This window comes from Phyllostomus hastatus, unplaced genomic scaffold, assembly GCF_019186645.2.
Source record: "Phyllostomus hastatus isolate PE091 unplaced genomic scaffold, TTU_PhHast_1.1 phas_contig_196, whole genome shotgun sequence".
NCBI classification, from domain to species: domain Eukaryota; kingdom Metazoa; phylum Chordata; class Mammalia; order Chiroptera; family Phyllostomidae; genus Phyllostomus; species Phyllostomus hastatus.
The window spans coordinates 24,674,405-24,691,716 of NW_025333709.1; the positions used below are offsets into that span (position 1 = coordinate 24,674,405).

The 17,312-nt window shown below is 43.8% G+C and overlaps 1 protein-coding gene across 8 annotated transcripts in view; it reads right to left on the reverse strand.

The window, feature by feature from the left end:
* RBM47 (RNA binding motif protein 47) overlaps positions 1–5,922 on the reverse strand; it is a 141,393-nt gene extending 135,471 nt beyond the window's left edge. For 2 of the 8 annotated variants that reach the window (XM_045834279.1, XM_045834277.1), the window contains exon 1: positions 5,764–5,922. The gene's annotated coding sequence lies outside the window, so the exon portion shown is untranslated. Of the gene's footprint in view, positions 1–4,663; positions 5,160–5,274; positions 5,294–5,402; positions 5,603–5,763 lie in introns of those variants that run through there. The other 6 variants (XM_045834278.1, XM_045834275.1, XM_045834280.1 and 3 more) reach the window with 5 other exon arrangements.
* Between the last annotated feature and the right edge of the window lie 11,390 nt (positions 5,923–17,312).

Consider the following 17,312-nt stretch of genomic DNA (forward strand, 5'->3'; position numbering starts at 1 on the left):
ATTCCACTGCTTTCTGAACAACGTCTTATAGTTTACTGAGGGGGGCGGGGGGAATGCACCTTGGTGAGTCTAAGTAATGTTTTCTCCATACAACTGTGACACAAAAATAAATACCAGCAAAACAGCGCCTGCCTACAATGGCAATGGCCGTGTGGTCAAAGCCAAGGAGCCATGTGAGGAAGAGAATCCTGGATTCCAACCAGCAGAAGAGGTCACGAAAGACCACTTTTATGTGGAGCAGGGCAGCAGGCTAGGGACACAAACACAGAAAACGCTTTCAAACGTGACATGTAAGCACACCACACTGACGATGTGCTAAACACTGTTCTAAGCTCTCTCCATACCACAGATCAATTTACACTAATATAACACTGTATGTCAAGTATACTCTAATAAAAGTTTTTTTTGCAGGATTACCTAATTATTTCAATTCTTACAATACCCTGTCAGGTGGGTGGTTTATGATTGGGGAAACTGAGTCACGGGGGATTATTTTGTTTGTTTGTTTGTTGTTAGGTAACCTGCGCAGCCCCACAGCACAGAAGGGCAAAGCCGGATTTGAACAAAGGCTGTCTCTGCCCTTAGCCACTCTGCCATGCAGTTTGAATTTAGAGCCAATAGTCATCTCCTTTCCCCCAAATTGTCATTTTCCCTCTGGCCCACCCCCTTTTCTTTCTTTCCACATGTGACCACACTTTGCTGATCACCGCGAGAACACACCAGCTCCCAGAGCGGAGCTCTGCCCTGCAGCCGCACGCTGCAACTCTGGCCTTCCGCACACACTCTCAACTCCAATGTGAACCCGCAGCCACCACGCTCTTCCCTGGGCAAGTCTGAAACAGTGCGACCGTCTGCACGGAGAGGTATGACACAGATGTCAGCTGGGAGAGTATGAAAACAACAACAAATGCACGAGGCCCCCGAATTCCCCGTTAATAACGAGCTGCAGCGCCCCACTGAGTTTTCTGTGTCACCAAGTCCTCCGGGTTGTAGTCACACAAAGGCAACTTTGTCTTAAGGAGGCTACTGAGAAGATGGGCCTAATCTCAGCAAGGGCTTGGTGTACCAAGAACCATGTTATTATTTTAAAAAATAAATGACAACAAACAAAAAGAAATATTATTTAAGCAGTCTTTTCCAAAGTCCCAGTGCTCTCACGGATATGTATCCCTCCTTTTAGAAACATGGATGTTTCACCTGGGCTCCAAAGGCCCAAATATACATTTTCAGAATGGCAATCAAATTCATCTAAGAGAATGGACACCTGGAAAAATCTTCCTTTTGTGAAATACTTCTTTATGTTTTCTTTTCTCGGCACAATGTGACTATTTTATAGAATAATCGAGTGGGGTCTCAGCACTCTAAAAGCTGAATGCTTTTTGTCATAATTTTTGCGGGCTGGCGTTTCCTTGGTCAGGTAGAGGCGTCCTGCTCCTTTTCACCGGCACAATGCCCTGCATTCATTGTGCACCCACCGCTGCCCACTGGCACACACAGTTAACTCTCACTCGCCCGTGTGGATTATCCATGGCTTCTGGGATCGGGCTGTCTTTCTCCCCAGCTGGTGGAAACTTCCATACTAGCAAGATTGACTATCATCTAAGCAAAGCGCAATCAGAAGACAGAAACCGTCAGCAACTCCCCTTCTATTCAATATACACCCACTGGGCACTGACCGTGGTCTTGACACTGGGCTGCCACATCCGTAAGAACCACAGACTATCCCCAAAGCCACGTATCATGATTTCAGAAGATGGTAGATTGTTTCCTTGACTAATATGAATGGCTGAAATGTATAAGTCAAGTATATATTTTGTGCTCCCAGGAATCTACTAAGACCAAAGGATTAATATTTTTCCAAAATCACACAGAGTTTTCAGGGTTCCGATGCTACCACTTGTCTCTTCCTGATGTCATCTCTTTCAAATGGCCTTCAGCAAGGTAGGGATTGTGCGACTGTACTTCTGATTTCTAAAATGACCCTCTCAAACCTGATAGGGTTTACCGAAACGGCAACCACAAACTATAGTCATGATTTCTGTTATACTGTCAGTTTACTTATCTTTTGTATTTTACAAACACATAAATCATATATATCTAAACACGTTTCACAAATCATTTTGCATGAACTAAATTCATATGACAAAAGCTGAATATTCACAACCAAAAAAAAGGTATACTCTCATTATATAGGTAGGTTACAGAGGCTGAGCTGAGTGTTTCACTTGTCCTTAAATCACTGCAGAAAGTAGAGGAAAGACACAGTGGGAGTGAGGCTGAAGGGCTTGAGCCTTTTGTAACCAGTTTACTTTTAGGCGTACCAAGCGATGGTATCTTAAACTCATTCAAATTAGCAATTTATTGCAGTGCACTAGGAGCATCTGAACTTTCAAAATGTGGGGGGATGAGCCTTAAATTCCCTCAGTCCACAGTTCACCTTCAGTATTAAAGGGCATTGCTAATCCCCATGTGGGCTTTCTGGTAAATTCTGTATTGCTAACAGTGTTCGGAACTCACCTGCTTCTTGGCCATTTATTCCTCCAGACACTCTCTCCCCTTCCACTTTCACTGGAAAATTCCTCCCTCACCTTTCCGGACAAAATAAAAAAGGTTCTGAAAAGGGGTGGGGGGGTACACTGACTTCAAAGGAAAGCTACCTTCCCGTCTCTCTCCTCTCTCCCGTACAGATGCCGATGGACTAGAAAGGGAAGCAACTACGACAGTGACAGGAGTAGAAGCAGTCAGAAAACAAGCTCAGGTGATCTCAGGAGTGTTTTACTGACACCATGGTTCAGGACCACACTCAATAAGTGGCAGTGTGCCATTCCCCCCTAAATCCCTCCAGTATGAGAAGTTTCCACAAAACGTGAGGTGGCAACTGAACAATTAATTATTCTTATTTCTATGATAGTGCTTCTCCGAGATTATAAAGGCCCCCTATCTCATAAACCAAGTCATCTGCATTGCCACTGCTGAAAATCTTTTTGCAGTTGTTCTTTAAAGCAATTACTCTGAGCAGGTGGTTGTTTGGACTAACATGTACCTCTTACAAAATTAAACCAGAAAATCAACACCATCATAAGACACAGAAACTGCTCCCAAGAGGAAAGCTGTCTCTCTTAATCAGGCCATCACTTGAAAAGGTCCAATATAACCTTTAACTTAGCATCATTCTGACAACCGCTTTTTAAACTGCATTACATCTTCGCTGTAACTTCATAAATGTTTGGTGCACATTTCTAGAGTCATGAAAAATGTATCGTTTTTCTAAGTTTCATAAATCCCAAACTAAAGCCCTCTTCAGAGTTAAGTTGTTTTTTTCCCTTCTAGGATCATGCATTCTCTGGGAAAATCGAATCAGTTTCACTTGAACCTTAGTCTGTTTTTTAAGAGGTCCCCTTCCTCCCACCAGCACCTGCATTCATTCCCCTGCCTGGTCCTGAAAAATCAGAAGGGACTTGAAATGTGGAGGTGGGAGGTAGACAAGAAAGGAAACAAAACCCCAGATTTATTTCTTTCCCTCCTCCTGTTTTCTCTCTCACACCGGGTTGGCTTTGTCACCCTCCAAGATTTCAGATCATCAATCTGACAAAATTACTGTTTAAATTAATAGTGACACAATCTCCCACAAAGTGTTATCTGATTGCCTAGGTGGGGTACTTGGGTTTGTCTAAGAGGGGGTGTTTTATGCCACTGACAACCTTTCACCGTTTAGAATCAGCGCCTGAAATTCTCAAATGCTCTTGGTCTAGTTGCAACTGTGCTTAAAACTGTGTCCACCCTCTCCATTCTCTCCCCTGACAAATTCATGCGATCCAGCAATAAAACATTTAAGGAACACATTTCTAATCTACATTCCTGCTAAAGAAAACGGAGTCATTAAAATGTCAATAGGAAAAATTACTTGATTTTTTTTTCCTTCAAAGCCGTATGGCCTACAAGAAATATCTTGAGGACACTATCTTTCTATCATTCTGACAAGCCTCAATAAAGAAGTCACAGCCCCAAATGCCTTGGGACAGTACCCAAGAGTAGATGAACTTTTACCTAATTAAAAAAGGAATCATTTATTTGGAAAGATTCCATTTCATTTATTTTAACTGGTTTCTTAAATATCTGGCGACTACTGATTGGTCAGCTGTCATAATTCATCAGCCGTACACTTTCACGCAGACTGCGTTTTTAGCTTGAAACAACTAGGCCTCCACTCATTGTTACCTTTGGAGGTACATTAGTACAGGAAGACATCCTACCCACCCACCCCCTGCCCATCCTTACCATTTAAATGAGATTGCTGTCATGTTTCCTCACTCTCACTTTAATAATCTGAGTCTAAAAAGTCACCTGTGCCTCTGGATGGCCCAATTGTGTGTTTGCAAGGGCAACAAAAATTTGTTTCTTGTATAGAAAAGGTTTCATCACCACAGGAAACATGATGTGGATGACTGTATATGACTTTCTGCTTTTCCAGAAGCTGACGCTTTTAAAATCTTTTTATAAACCATTTCCTCCTCACTAAATATACCAGAGTCAAAAGGAAGGTGGTAGCATGAGGGCTGTAAGGGCTAAAGAGAGGAGAAAATGAAATAATTTCAAAATAGGGACCAAATGTAAGATGGAAGGGACAGACAGTAGTTAGAAGGATTACCAAAAACCACCTTACCTTTGTTATGTATTTGGAATCGCCCACTTCAGAAATTAACACCATTCATTCACAGCCCGGCAGCAATTTGCACGGCTAGCAAGTAACCTACAACATCTTCTCCGCCTCCCTCTTTTTAATGTAAAACCAAAATGAGGAGTGTCCAGCTACTCCCCACCGCGCCGCTTAAAGCAACAGGTCGTTTCAGGCTTAACTCCCAGGCTCTGGGAGTTCCAGTTTGTCACAATTTTTTAACTTTGGAAACTGCAGAAACTCAGTACGAGGACTCCTCCCCGAGCCCCGGCTTCTCACTTCCCCAAGCGGCACATTCCAAAGTGGGAAGCAGGAGCTAGAACCAGAAGGCAGCTCTCGGTGGCTCAATTCCTGGCGGGAGCAAGAACTTGAAAGCGCGGCGATCCCCCCTGGCAGAACGGCACTGGGTCCGCACCCCGGGGAGCTCAGCGGCCCGGGAGCCCAGCTGCGCCTGGCGCTGCGCACTGAGAGCGCTCAGCGTCTGGTCTCCGAGCTCTTCCCTGTTCCCTCCTCCCTCCTCCCGCTGCCCTCCCCCGCCGAGGCCATTCGCCTCACAGTAGCAAGGTTGTCTCTCGTCTACTCCCTTCCCTTAAACTCACCAAACCAGATTTTTACTCTCAACACCGGCAACTTCCCGTAAATCTGCACTGAAATTTTATCCTGCTCGCTGAGCCTCCGCTGGCTTAAGGCCAGTGCAACATTCCTGTTGTTTTAGGAGCCGAGATACCTTTGCTGAAGGTTAAAAAATAAATCTGCCTTGATCGGAGAGATTTGGGGACTTCACCGGACAGGCTTCTCTCCCAGCTCAAAAGTCACACCCATTTCAGGCATCCAGAGATGACCCCAGAAGTGACACCTGCTCCACCTGAGGACATCTGTGCGAAACAGACGTCTGGCCCCTTTGGGCTGTTCAGAGAAACCAAGCAGAAACAGGTTTGAGGAATAAGGAACCTGCCGTTGAATCACGAGCCGATCAGCACCACCCCACCCCCGTCTTGCCCTCGTAAAGACGTCGTTTAACCCGGTGGGATCAGAGCGAGCACAGCGCCGGACCTGCCGGAAGAGGGGACCTCCCAGAGTGTGCTTACCTGAAGCCAAGCACTGCTCAGACCAGCGCAGGAACCAGCGTCACGCGGACGGAGCCTGACCTTTGCCGGGGGCCTTCGCAGCAGGGCCCGGGGCCTGGGCGCTGCTTGTTCAGAAGTGGCTTAATTTAATGCGCTCTGCCCTAAAGTTACAGCTGGTTTCTAGAAAGGGAACAAAAAAAAAAAACACTGAATTTAAAAACAGCAGCCGAGCCCTCCCTTAACCTCTCTTGATCTCTGAGGAGTTGGTTCTAACCCCCACCCCCCCCATCCCCATCCCAAAAAAGCCCGCAATCTGTGCCCCACCCCTTGGCATTACCTGTTTACACAAGAGTTAAGGAGCCTCACGCATTTCAATAGAGCGCTAAGCTTGTTTGCAGGCGAGTAATCGGCCAACAGGAATCGAATTCTGTGACTAAACAAACTAGAAGAGGAAGCAGGCACCACCAGGAACCTAAAACGGAGTTGTGATTTCGGGTTGCAGTGTCATTCAGCCGAGGGGGGAAAAAAAGTATTGTTTCTCTTTGGGCTACTTTAGTGAAGGTCTCGTCCAAAAAATGTTTTTTTGATGGGTAAATAGTTAATACATGCAAAGAGGTTGGAACAAGTGCCTGACACACAGTGTCAGTTGTTGTTATTGTTTTATTATTATTGTTGTTATTATTACGGCTTTTTTTTTCCTGAAGAGGAGAGTGTGATCAGAGAAGTAGGATCTAGAATCATCAGTAGTAAGTCCATGAGCAATTTTTTTAACCCTCACCCAAGGACATTTGTTCATTGCTTTTTAGAGAGAAAAGGAGAGAAACGCCCATGTGAGAGAAACATCCTGGCTGCCTCCAGCAGAAGCCTGCACCAGTCACTGTAGGCACACCGGCCGCGGATGAACCTCCACCTGGGTGTGTGCCCTGACTGGGAATGCCAACCCACAGCCTTTCAGCTACAGAAGGGCACTGCAACCAAGCCATGCTGGTCGGGACAATGAGCAATTTTTTTGAAATTTCTGCCAGCTTCAGTTTCTGGAAGAGTCTGATGATGAGATTTCTTTTGCTAACAGTTTACATTGGGATTCACGTAGAATTGATTTTCATCTCACTTAAAAGTTGCAAGATGGACAAGGCACGTGGAGATAAGTCGGCCTGTCCACTCTGTGAGCTCACTAGTAGAGAGGAGACTCTGGCCCCCGAGCAGCAGCCCTCCTGTGTGCTTCATTCTAATTTGGGTTTCGGCATCTGATTGGCTCTTTGACCCTGGGGGAGTTCCCTACCTGATTTAGTTAGAAGCTGGTGCAAAACAAATCATGGTCGAATGCCATTTAAAAACAGTGTGAAATAGGGAAAAAATGATTTTTAAACTCCCCATGAATATTGAAAGTGATTACTGAAGACTAAACTGTGATCAGTGCCAACAGGACACCCTTTTCCCGCCACTTAGCTCCACTTTTAAAGAAGAAATCCCTTTTCATTAATGAAGCCCTTCGTACTTGACCAAGCACTTTCACCCGCCTCATCTGACCTGATCTTACAAATCAGTCCTAAGAGCCACTTTATACCATTTTTGCAGATTAAGACACTGAGGCCAATTAGTTGAAGGTTTATTTCACGATGGGGTGGAGACTAGTTCACAGTTCTGGTTAAATCTAAAAACAGCACCCGCCACCTTTCGGGAAAGATTCCTTAAAACTAGCAAAGAATTCTGAAACATTTCGGTCCCTTTGATTTTTATTTTCCCAATGGCAAGGTTTAACTCTGATCAATTAAACATTTTCTGAATTTTAAATTCATTTCTTGTCACTACAAGCCGGGGTGAACTATCAACAAGGAGTCAGAATACTCCCAGGTCCTGTCATCCTATCAGGGGGTTGACACTGCCAGGCATGAACAAGGGCTCCGCAGCCTAAAAAGTCCATGTCGACATTAGCCTTTCTTCTCTTTTCCAGAAATATCTGGACTGTGGCCTTTAAAAGCTTCTCACTGTCAGGGACCCTCTGAGTGAAAAGGCTCAAGAGGGGACATTCTCAGGTCCCACAGATTTTCTACCTTGGAACAGCCTTTTCCTAGGAAGCACCAGGCCAAAGCCTGGGGACCAGTGAGCAGAAACAACGGAGTGAGTTTGAGAGTGTGAAGCCCGTGACTCTGGATGAACTGGAGCTGCAGTCAGGGAGGATGGCCCCAGGTCCGGGGAAGCAAGTCCTTATGGCAGTTCTGACTCAGTTACTTTCAAATGTTGTCTGGAACATCTGCTTCTTTCTTCTCAGTTTTTGCCCCCTGCCACCTATTGAATGGGTGTAGTTTTTGTTCCTAACTACTTGGCACTCCTTTCCCCAGAAATATGGCAAAAATGAAACAGATTTTTTAAGAGGAAGGCTATAGAAAAAAAGTGAGCTTTCATTATTTCTTCTTTGTGGCAGATCCTTGATTACTACTACTACTAATAATTCCCAGGCAAACCCCACGCTCCTGGGGCATTTTGGGTATGCGAACCCCTTCCTTTTGTTTTCTGCTTCCTTCTTTCCCTTCTGTCTATGAGGTAATGTGCTAGAGTGAATGCAAACATGGGGATTGGTTTCTCACAGATTTTGAGTTTGAATCTTGATTTTATCTCTTAGCTGCGTGATGCTGAACAGATTGCTTAACTGCTCTGAGCTTCGGTTTCTTCATTATAAAATAATAACACCTACTGTTCTGGATTTCTATATGAGTTAAACGAGAGATGAAATCTTAGCACAATTCCTGCTATACCAAAGTTATTCGAACAATGGTATTTCCTTTCATACCTGGAAAAAAAAACCCTGTTCCACAGCTCACAAAGAATTCTTTTCCATATTTAAATCTTAGATCAAATAACAGTATTCAAAGATACCCCTCAGTAACAAAGGCAAGCCTCAGACCCTTGTAAAAGAACCAAAGCATTGGGCTGGCCAAAAAATATTGTATGTTTTTTCTGTAAAATGAAAGACACATTTTTCATTTTCACCAATAACTTTATTGATATGAATATTTTGAGTATGTCAGCTATCTCCTGTGTGGTCGAATGTTGACTGTTCTCAATTAACGCCTTGATTTGATTGCTATCAACTTCAACTGGTCTACCTAACTGTGGAGCATCGTCCAGCAAGAAATCTTGAGCATGAAAGTTCACAAACCACTTTTGATGCTTTTGAAAGTGTCACGGCACCTTCTCCATACACTGCACAAACCTTTTTTTGCATATCAGTTGCATTTTTACCTTTCTTGAAATAATAAAGCATAATATGCCAAAAAGGTTGCACATTTTCTTCCATCTTCAATATTAAAATGGCTACAAAATTCACCAATTTTGATGGGTTTTTTTTAATGCACGCTGATATGACGGCTGCCACAACACAATCTAACAAAATTATTTCAAATGAAGTTAAAGGCAACTAAGCCCTACCAGAGCCATCTTATGGGAAAAAAACACAGACATTTTGGGCAACCAAATATAGTAACAACCACTTGTGTACATAGCATTTCCCATGAGATATTGTTGTCATCTTTGGTCATCACAACCGTGTGAGTCGAGGGAAGTGTGGGTAAAGCGCGAATCCCGTGTTTTGCCCCATTGCTCAGATCAGGAAACTAGGGTCTGAAGAGTTGTTCTGAGTTGCTAGTCAGTAGCAGAGTCAGGGTTTGGTTTTGTTTTACTGCTTTTTGCTATTCCCTACTACTGGAACTGCGATTACTTTATTATTTTTTTTAAGATCTTATTTATTTTATTTTTAGAGAGAGGGAATGAGAGGAAGAAAGCAAGGGAGAGAAATATCAATGTGTGGTTGCCTCTTATGCGCCCCTCACCAGGGAACCTGGCCCACAACGCAGGCATGTGTCCTGACTGGGAATCGAACTAGCAGCCCTTTGGTTCTCAGGCTGTCACCCAATTCACTGAGCCACACCAGCCAGGGCGAACTGTGATTGCTTTATTCCTACTCCCAATCAGGGAGCAGAATCAATGAGTTCCAAAAGGTTGTTTTAGTTCATAGTTGTCAGGAGACAGCCACGAGATTCTGGCCAGAGTTTCTGGACACTTCTCATTTAGGAGGCATGGAAAGCCACACACACAAAAAAAGCCATCAAAGATCTGTGCCCTATGAAAGTCAGGTGTGCTGACCCTATGGAGTAAGCTTCCAATTCTATGACAAATAGAAGGGCAGCAAGGCAAAGAGCTTGGGCTTGATGTCAGCCAGATTGAAGGTTACGTCCTGGCCGTTGCGGGGGTCATGGGCAAGTTACCTAACTTCTAAGCCTGAGTTTGCTGCCAATGGCAATACCTAACTGTAGGGTCATGATGATGATTAAATAAGATGATATACATAAAAGCACAATGCTCAACACAAGTTTTCAATACATGTTAGTTATTTTTCTAACCAAAGAACATCTACTAAAGTGGAGCATGCGAGGCCTAAATGAGGAATGTAACAAATAAATGCAAAGAACTCAGAACAATGCCTGGCACATAATTGCTGTTTAGCTGCTTGTTATTAATTATTGTTGCTATTATTTCTCCATATAACAATTTCTTTTTTATTTTAAGATTTTATTTATTTATTTTTAGACAGAGATGGAGGAAGGGAGAAAGTGAGGGACAGAAACATCAAAGTGTAAGAGAAACATTGATCAGTTTCCTGCCGTACAGTCCCCAACCAGGCACTGAACTCACAATCCAGGCACATGCCCTGACTGGGAATCGAACCTGCGGCATTTCGTTTTGCAGGATGATGCCTAACCGAGCCACACTGGTCAGGGCTATATAACGATTCCTTGTGGCTGTAGTGAGGTCATGGTAAACAACTGACTTTTTAGGGGATAAGAGCTTCTGTCATTTACTTCTTGTGAGAGCGAACGCTTTAGGTGCCATCTGACAGTGTGATAAAGGATAATATCTTATAAAGATTTTATTTTCTACCTCTTTCCCTCATTTCCCTTAATTTTACCTGAAACAGAAAAATTATTTTTGGATGACCTGAACCCTAACTTTCTATGGAAGCTGCTGATATTTTTTCCCCAAAAACAAATCATTTAGAAAATAAATCCTTTTTTAATCTAGAACATGCAACTTGACCCACAGAGACCTTCCAACCCCACAGTGTCCACAGCCTCTCTTTTCCCTTATATTATGGTGACCACTAACTACCCGTAGAAGCCTTTAAAAATTTCATATTAAATCGCCACTGGATCTTTAATCCACAGGATTTAGCCCAATAACTGACCCTAGAACACAGTCATCAGCCCACAGGTCAAAGGATGAGGGAGGGCCACTCAGAACTCGGTTAGACAGGCGTCTGGGTTTGTGGTTTCCATGCCACACCATAGGAGGGCCCCTAGCTGAATTTTAAAAATGTACTGAGTTTACAGAAAAGGGAATTAAGTATAGCAGGGGTTCACTCCAAACATTAATCTTGGAAGCCAAATCCTTCATTTCAAGAAAGGCCTTCAATACAAGGAGTCCCTTGACCTTCGTTCTTCCTGCACAAATAGCTCTGCCAAAGCCCTCTCGCTTAGGCTGAAGGCTCCCGCCTCCACCCGACCCCTCCAGCTGCCCTGCTGGGATGGAAGGAGCACTAATGCAAATTAGAGGCCCTTAAAGGCCCACTCGAGACCAAGAAATGGTTCTGTTAGGGCAACACATGCTGTTAGTTCTTTTATATCTCTTTAAGACCTATTCCCTGACAGAGAAGATCTCTAGATTTCTTTTTATTTTATTAGGGAAAACAGCCACACATAAAAACTCAATCATTCAGCAATAACTTATCAGAAAAGATTGTCAACAAAAAATTCCTAACATTGATTTCGTGCTTGCCAGATCATTTGCCAGGCACACTTCACATGTATTTTGATTCTCACAAGAGCCCCCCGAGGTATAGGCTGCTATACCTCGTTATTTAAATAGTTGTGCCCATTTTGTAGATGTACAGACCAAGGCGCCGTGCAGAGAAGTGACTGCTGACGTCCTGAAGGTAGAAAGATGCTGTGGCTGAACCCAGGCAGCCTGGCTCCTGAGCATGTGGTCCTACCCGCAACACTCTATTGCCTCACAGAAGATTCTATATACGATGTGCCTATGATGGTATTATATGTGGGTGTGTGTATTCTAGTACCAGTTGTGCCAGCGTGAAGACCGTGCCTGGCACATAGTAGGCACTCAATAAGTATCTGTTGAATGAATGAATGAATTGGCTATACATTTAAATGTTATGATCTAAGTATTCAGAAGTGTGTGTTAAAGGAGGTAGGGTTCAGCTCATCTAGGATCTGAGGTTTGGGGTCACATTAGAGAATCAATGTGGCTTCAAAAATATGGTTAAGGCTTTAATTGGACAAATACTATGGGAGATTAGTATTTCCCAAGACAGATTTAGTTGCAGATGTGGTTAAATTTACTGACCATGAAAGCCACATAAAAATAATGTGAATATTCTCGCCTTTGCTTCTGTCGCTTCTCTGCTTGGAATGCTTTCAAATGCACCACCCACCCATCCATTACCAGTTACAAACACAGTAGTTAGGAGCACAGTCTGCAGCCAGATACCTGAGTTTGAATCCTGTCTCTGCCACATACTGTGTGACTGCAGGCAAACTACTTACTTGACTGTCCAGGGTCTTCAGAATCTTCACCAGTACCCACCTCAATAGGAGTGTTAGGAGGGTTTTATGTATTACTATAAATGAGAACTGAGAATAGCACCAGACTATTATTTCCCCCATGCAGCAATTACCGTTATAATTATTCATTCTCCCTCCCATCTATTTATTATTTTATCCAATAAATATTTTTCAAGGATCTACTATGTGTCAGATTCTATGCGTCATGTTGAATATAGAAAAGTACATGAGCCCTGGCTAGCGTAGCTCAATTGGATTGAGCGCAGGCTACAAACCAAAGCACCACAGGTTTGATTCCCAGTCAGGGCACATGCCTGGGTTGCAGGCCATGGCCCCCAGCAACCATACATTGATGTTTCTCTCTCTCTCTCTCTCTTTCTCCCTCCCTTCCCTCTCTAAAAATAAACAAATAAAATCTTAAAAAATAAAATCACATTTAAAAAAAAGAAAAGTAAATGAGATATACTTCCTGTCTCCAAGAAACTCATATTCTATGGCAATAGATAAGCAACTAGCCAATGGCCTTTCAGTGTGTAAGCCCAGGAAGCTAGTGGCTGTCTAACAAAGACTTAAGGAGTCAGTTTAGTGGAGGTGATGTCAGAACGGAGAGGTCTGAAGGTAGCGTAGGAATTAGCCAGATAAAGCGGATGAGAAGTGTGTTTCAGGAGCGTGAGAATCACCAGGAACAAGAGCAATGGTGGATTCAGGGCTGCGAAGGCAGGCGGTTCTCTGTGGCTGGAGAGTTGAATGGCAGTGGCGTAGATGAAACTGAGAGATAGTCAGGGCCAATCCATGAGGAGAATTGTCTGTTATGGCAGGGAGTTCAAAAGAATTTTAAATAGGGAGTGCTGAGATCAGGTCAGCTTATCTATTAGAGTCTAAGTTAGTGGCGAAGTAGACGGCAAGGAGAAGATTCAGGGATATTCAGGCGGTGAGAGTCATGGGGCTTAGCGATTCATCACAGGACTTGGAGCAGAAATGATCACTTATTCCATAAATATTTCTTGAACACTTGCTATGTGCCAAGCACTGTTCCAGGCCTTGGAAAAACAAGCACAAATTCTGTCTTGATGGAGCTTACATTGCAGTTGGGGAGGCAGACAAAAAAAGGATAAAATATACAGCAGGTTTGATGATGGTAAATACTAAAAGAAAAATAAAGTAGGGGAGGGGATAGAAAGCTAAAGCAGAGAAGAAAAATAAAGCGAGGGCGGTCACATGACTGCAAAAGTGGTCAGGGAAGATGTCTCTCGGAAGATGACCTTGGAGAGGGACTGAAGATGGTGAGAAACACGGCAATTCAGACACCCAGAGGAAGTGCACTCCAGGCCGAGCAGGAGTGTTTTGGGCACATTCAAAAGCAGCGGGAAAGGTCGGTGCAGCTGGGGCAGAGGGATGGAAGGAGAGAGTGACAGAAAATGAGTCAGTAAGATAATGGAGCAAGATTGTCTGTGGCCTTATGGGCCATTGTAAGGACTTTGGCCTTTGCTCTGAGGGCATGCAAAGCCACTGAATAGAGGAATGAGCAGATCTGACTCTGTTTTGAAGGAGGTTGTTCTGTGTGATGGGCGAACACACACTGCAGAGGATCAGAGTAGCAGCAGCAGAGAGACGGGTGAGGGGGTCACTGCAGCACGGGACCAGTCCACCTTTGAACTCCTTGAATCAGAGGTTTCTGTGGGACACCCAGCAGACAGGCCCAGAGGGCAGTTCATCGGGTGCACCTGGCAGGCATGAGAATGTCTCATACGTAGACACAGTGCTGACGGTGCTTGAAGCCATGAGCTCACCCGGAGTGCTGGGAGAACAGGAAGAGAACTGGAGGCGGACACTCTGTCCTGGCAAAGGGGGAAGTGCCTGTGAAGAAGGCTGAGGGGAAATATTAGTCGAGGAGAGAATGAGATGCCAGGAGGAAGGCTTGCTCACGGAGTCAAAGGGGGCACAACTAAGATAGGAATTGAAAACTTTTATGTTCTTTATTAACTAGGAGATAACTAACTAGTTAACCCTGGTAAGGGTGATTTCAGCGGTTTGGTAAATCTGAGCAGTAAATGGGTGGTGAAGGAACGAGGATAGTAGGTGCAGGCAACCCTCTCAAACAACTAGGCTTGACACGAAGAACAGTGATAACAGGCAGAGGATCGAAGGAGAGCTTGCTTTTTGAGACCAGAAAGGCCTCAGGATGTCTATAACCTGATAAGAAAAGACAGTCAGGTGGGACTGGGTGTTCTAGGCACACAGGACAATCTGCTCGTGTGTTACTCACTTACTCAACAAATATTTATTTGGTATCTGCCAAGAGTCAGTCATGCTGGAGGTACACGAATAAACAGAAACATGGACCATTCCCTGCCATTGGAAATAGGCAGACATACCTGCAGCTACATACAGTGTGAAATGAGGAAGGCAATAGAGACGGATGGAAAATGCCAGAAAGAACCCATTAGTCCTGCCTCTGTGGAAGAGGGGGAAAGTGAGGGTAACTTCCTAGAGGCTCAAACATTTGAACGGGGAATTGAAAATGAGAAATTGAAGGGTAGGAGAGCATTTTAATCAGAGGAGCTTCATGACCAACAGCAACAAGATGCGAGGAAGGGGGTTGTGAAAACGTCTAGCATCCGGTGTGATGGAAGCCTAGGAGTGGGGTGAAGTGACAGGATCTGCAGCTGAAAAAATGGGTTTGGGCCCAATGGCTAAGAGACTGAAAGGAGAACGGTCCTTCTTGTTATGGATGATCAGATTTTGGGTGGAACGTGACGTGGTCACGGGTGTGTTTTAGAAAGAAAACTCAAACTCAGCTAAGACAGACCGAAGAGAGAACAGACTGAAGAGAGAACTCGGGAGCAGAGAGAGTAGCTAGGAGGAAACTGCAATGGTTCAGGTGAGAGATGACAAGGTCCACTGGGCAGTGTCTGTGCGAGAAACATCGAACGTGGTAGCTAGCATGGATTATCTCATTCCACTCTCCTTTCGATGTACCCTCCTGTACTGACAGGCTGGACAGCAAAAAATTACATGTCCTACACTCCTTTGCAGTTAAAGTTCCAAAGGTAATGTGAGTTCTGGCAAGCAAATCCATTTGCACAAGACTTGAAGGTAAAATTGAGGAAGAGGTTTCTGGTTGTTTCTGCTGTTTCTTCCAGTGAGCATGGTCATACACACACAGGGTGCTCCTGTGGTAGCACCCTGGGGTGCTGCTATAGCTTTATGGGTAAAGCATGGAGCACAAAACTTTTTTTTTCTGCTGGATGATCTCAGATTGCAAAGAAACTGTGTGTCACTAAACTCAATAGTTCCCAAGATGCTTTTCTGCTTCCCCATATTCCTGATGGTGGCGAAGCTACTGTAGGAGTCATACCCCACGGTCCAGCCAAGTGCCTGCTCTTCCAACAATTGTGTAGGCACCTAGTTGCATACGAGGTCTGTCCAGAAAGTGTTCAACCACATAATGTGAAAAATAGAGACATTTATTAAAGAAGATACAAGATACAAAAAACATTGTACACAAGACAATGATGCCTCAGTCCCCTTCAAAGCAGGCACCTTGGGACCTCACACAGTTCTCCCAGCATCTCTTCCACTGCTCAAAACACATCAGCAACTGAAGCGTGATGTTCCTTCTGCTCTGGTAGCAGAAGCTGTGCCATGATTTTTGCCACAGCATGTTTTGTGCCAAGATCCTGCTTCAAAATCTTGGACATAATAGTTTTTGAAATCTCCAAACACCTTCTAGTTTTCACACCATTGCTGATCTTTGTTGATTGCAGCCCATCCATGTTCAATATTCACAGGTGTTCTGCTTGTTGCAGACCTTCCAGAACTTGGATTACTTTCAACAGATTCTTGACCATTTTTGAAGCATTTTTCTTTTTTTAATTTAAACTTTTAAGCATTTATGTCATATTTTTATTTTCATTGCATCATTCCTGAAAGCCTTCTGAATCACCCAAATAGTTTCCTCAGAGGAACGTTCAAGTTTAATGCAAAATTTGATGCAGATTCATTGCTCTACTCACTCAGTCATTTTGAATGCGATGGTCACACAGTACACATGCTCATTCGACAATGTCTACCACCCTCACTGACTAGTACAGTGAAGTCGCCATTGTTCACACATGCGCATTCCAGTCCACTCTCCTTGGCTGCCAGGTTGCATCAATGTCACGCAAACTGTTCTTGTTATATTAACAATGGTTGGACTTTTCCCAGACAGGCCTCATATATTAAATTCCTTTTTGTTTTAAATAGCTAGAGTGATTTCTATTACATGTACTGTGATTGAACTCTGCTTGATATGTTGAATAAATGGAACAGAGAGAATCTAATGCCAATGGAATGTGATAAGGAAGAAGGAAGTAGTGTCAGTGAGAAAAGAGAGGAGGCAACTACTTCTAAGAATTCTAGCTTCATGTGGCCATTGATCAAAACAGGAGTTCACAGAGAGGGTTGGAGATTGAGGAGAGTGGGGATTCTCATGAGTTGGTTGTAACAGGTTCTCCACAGCATCTAGGCAGATGAAATTAGGTTACTACTAATAATGGAGCAGAAGATTTGGTTCCAGAACCTAAGTGGCATTTTTCCTGCAATGCATCACTGAACCACACCTTTGAGTTCCATTCTTTAGTATTTTTATTTTTATTGATTTGAGAGAGACAGAGAGGAAGAAGGAAAGAGAGAGAGAGAGGGAGAGATCAATTTGTTGTTCCACTTATGTATGCATTCATTGGTTGATTCTTGTATGTGCCCTGACCTGGGATCAAACCTACAACCTTGGTGTATCAGTACAACATTCTAACCAACTGAGCTACCCAGTCAGGGCCTTCCAGTTCAGTTCTTTTTTTTTTTAATCCTAACCTATGACATTTTCATTTATTTTTGGTTTTGCTTTTTTTTTAGAGAGAGAGAGAGGAAGGGAGATAGAAAAGCATTCATGCG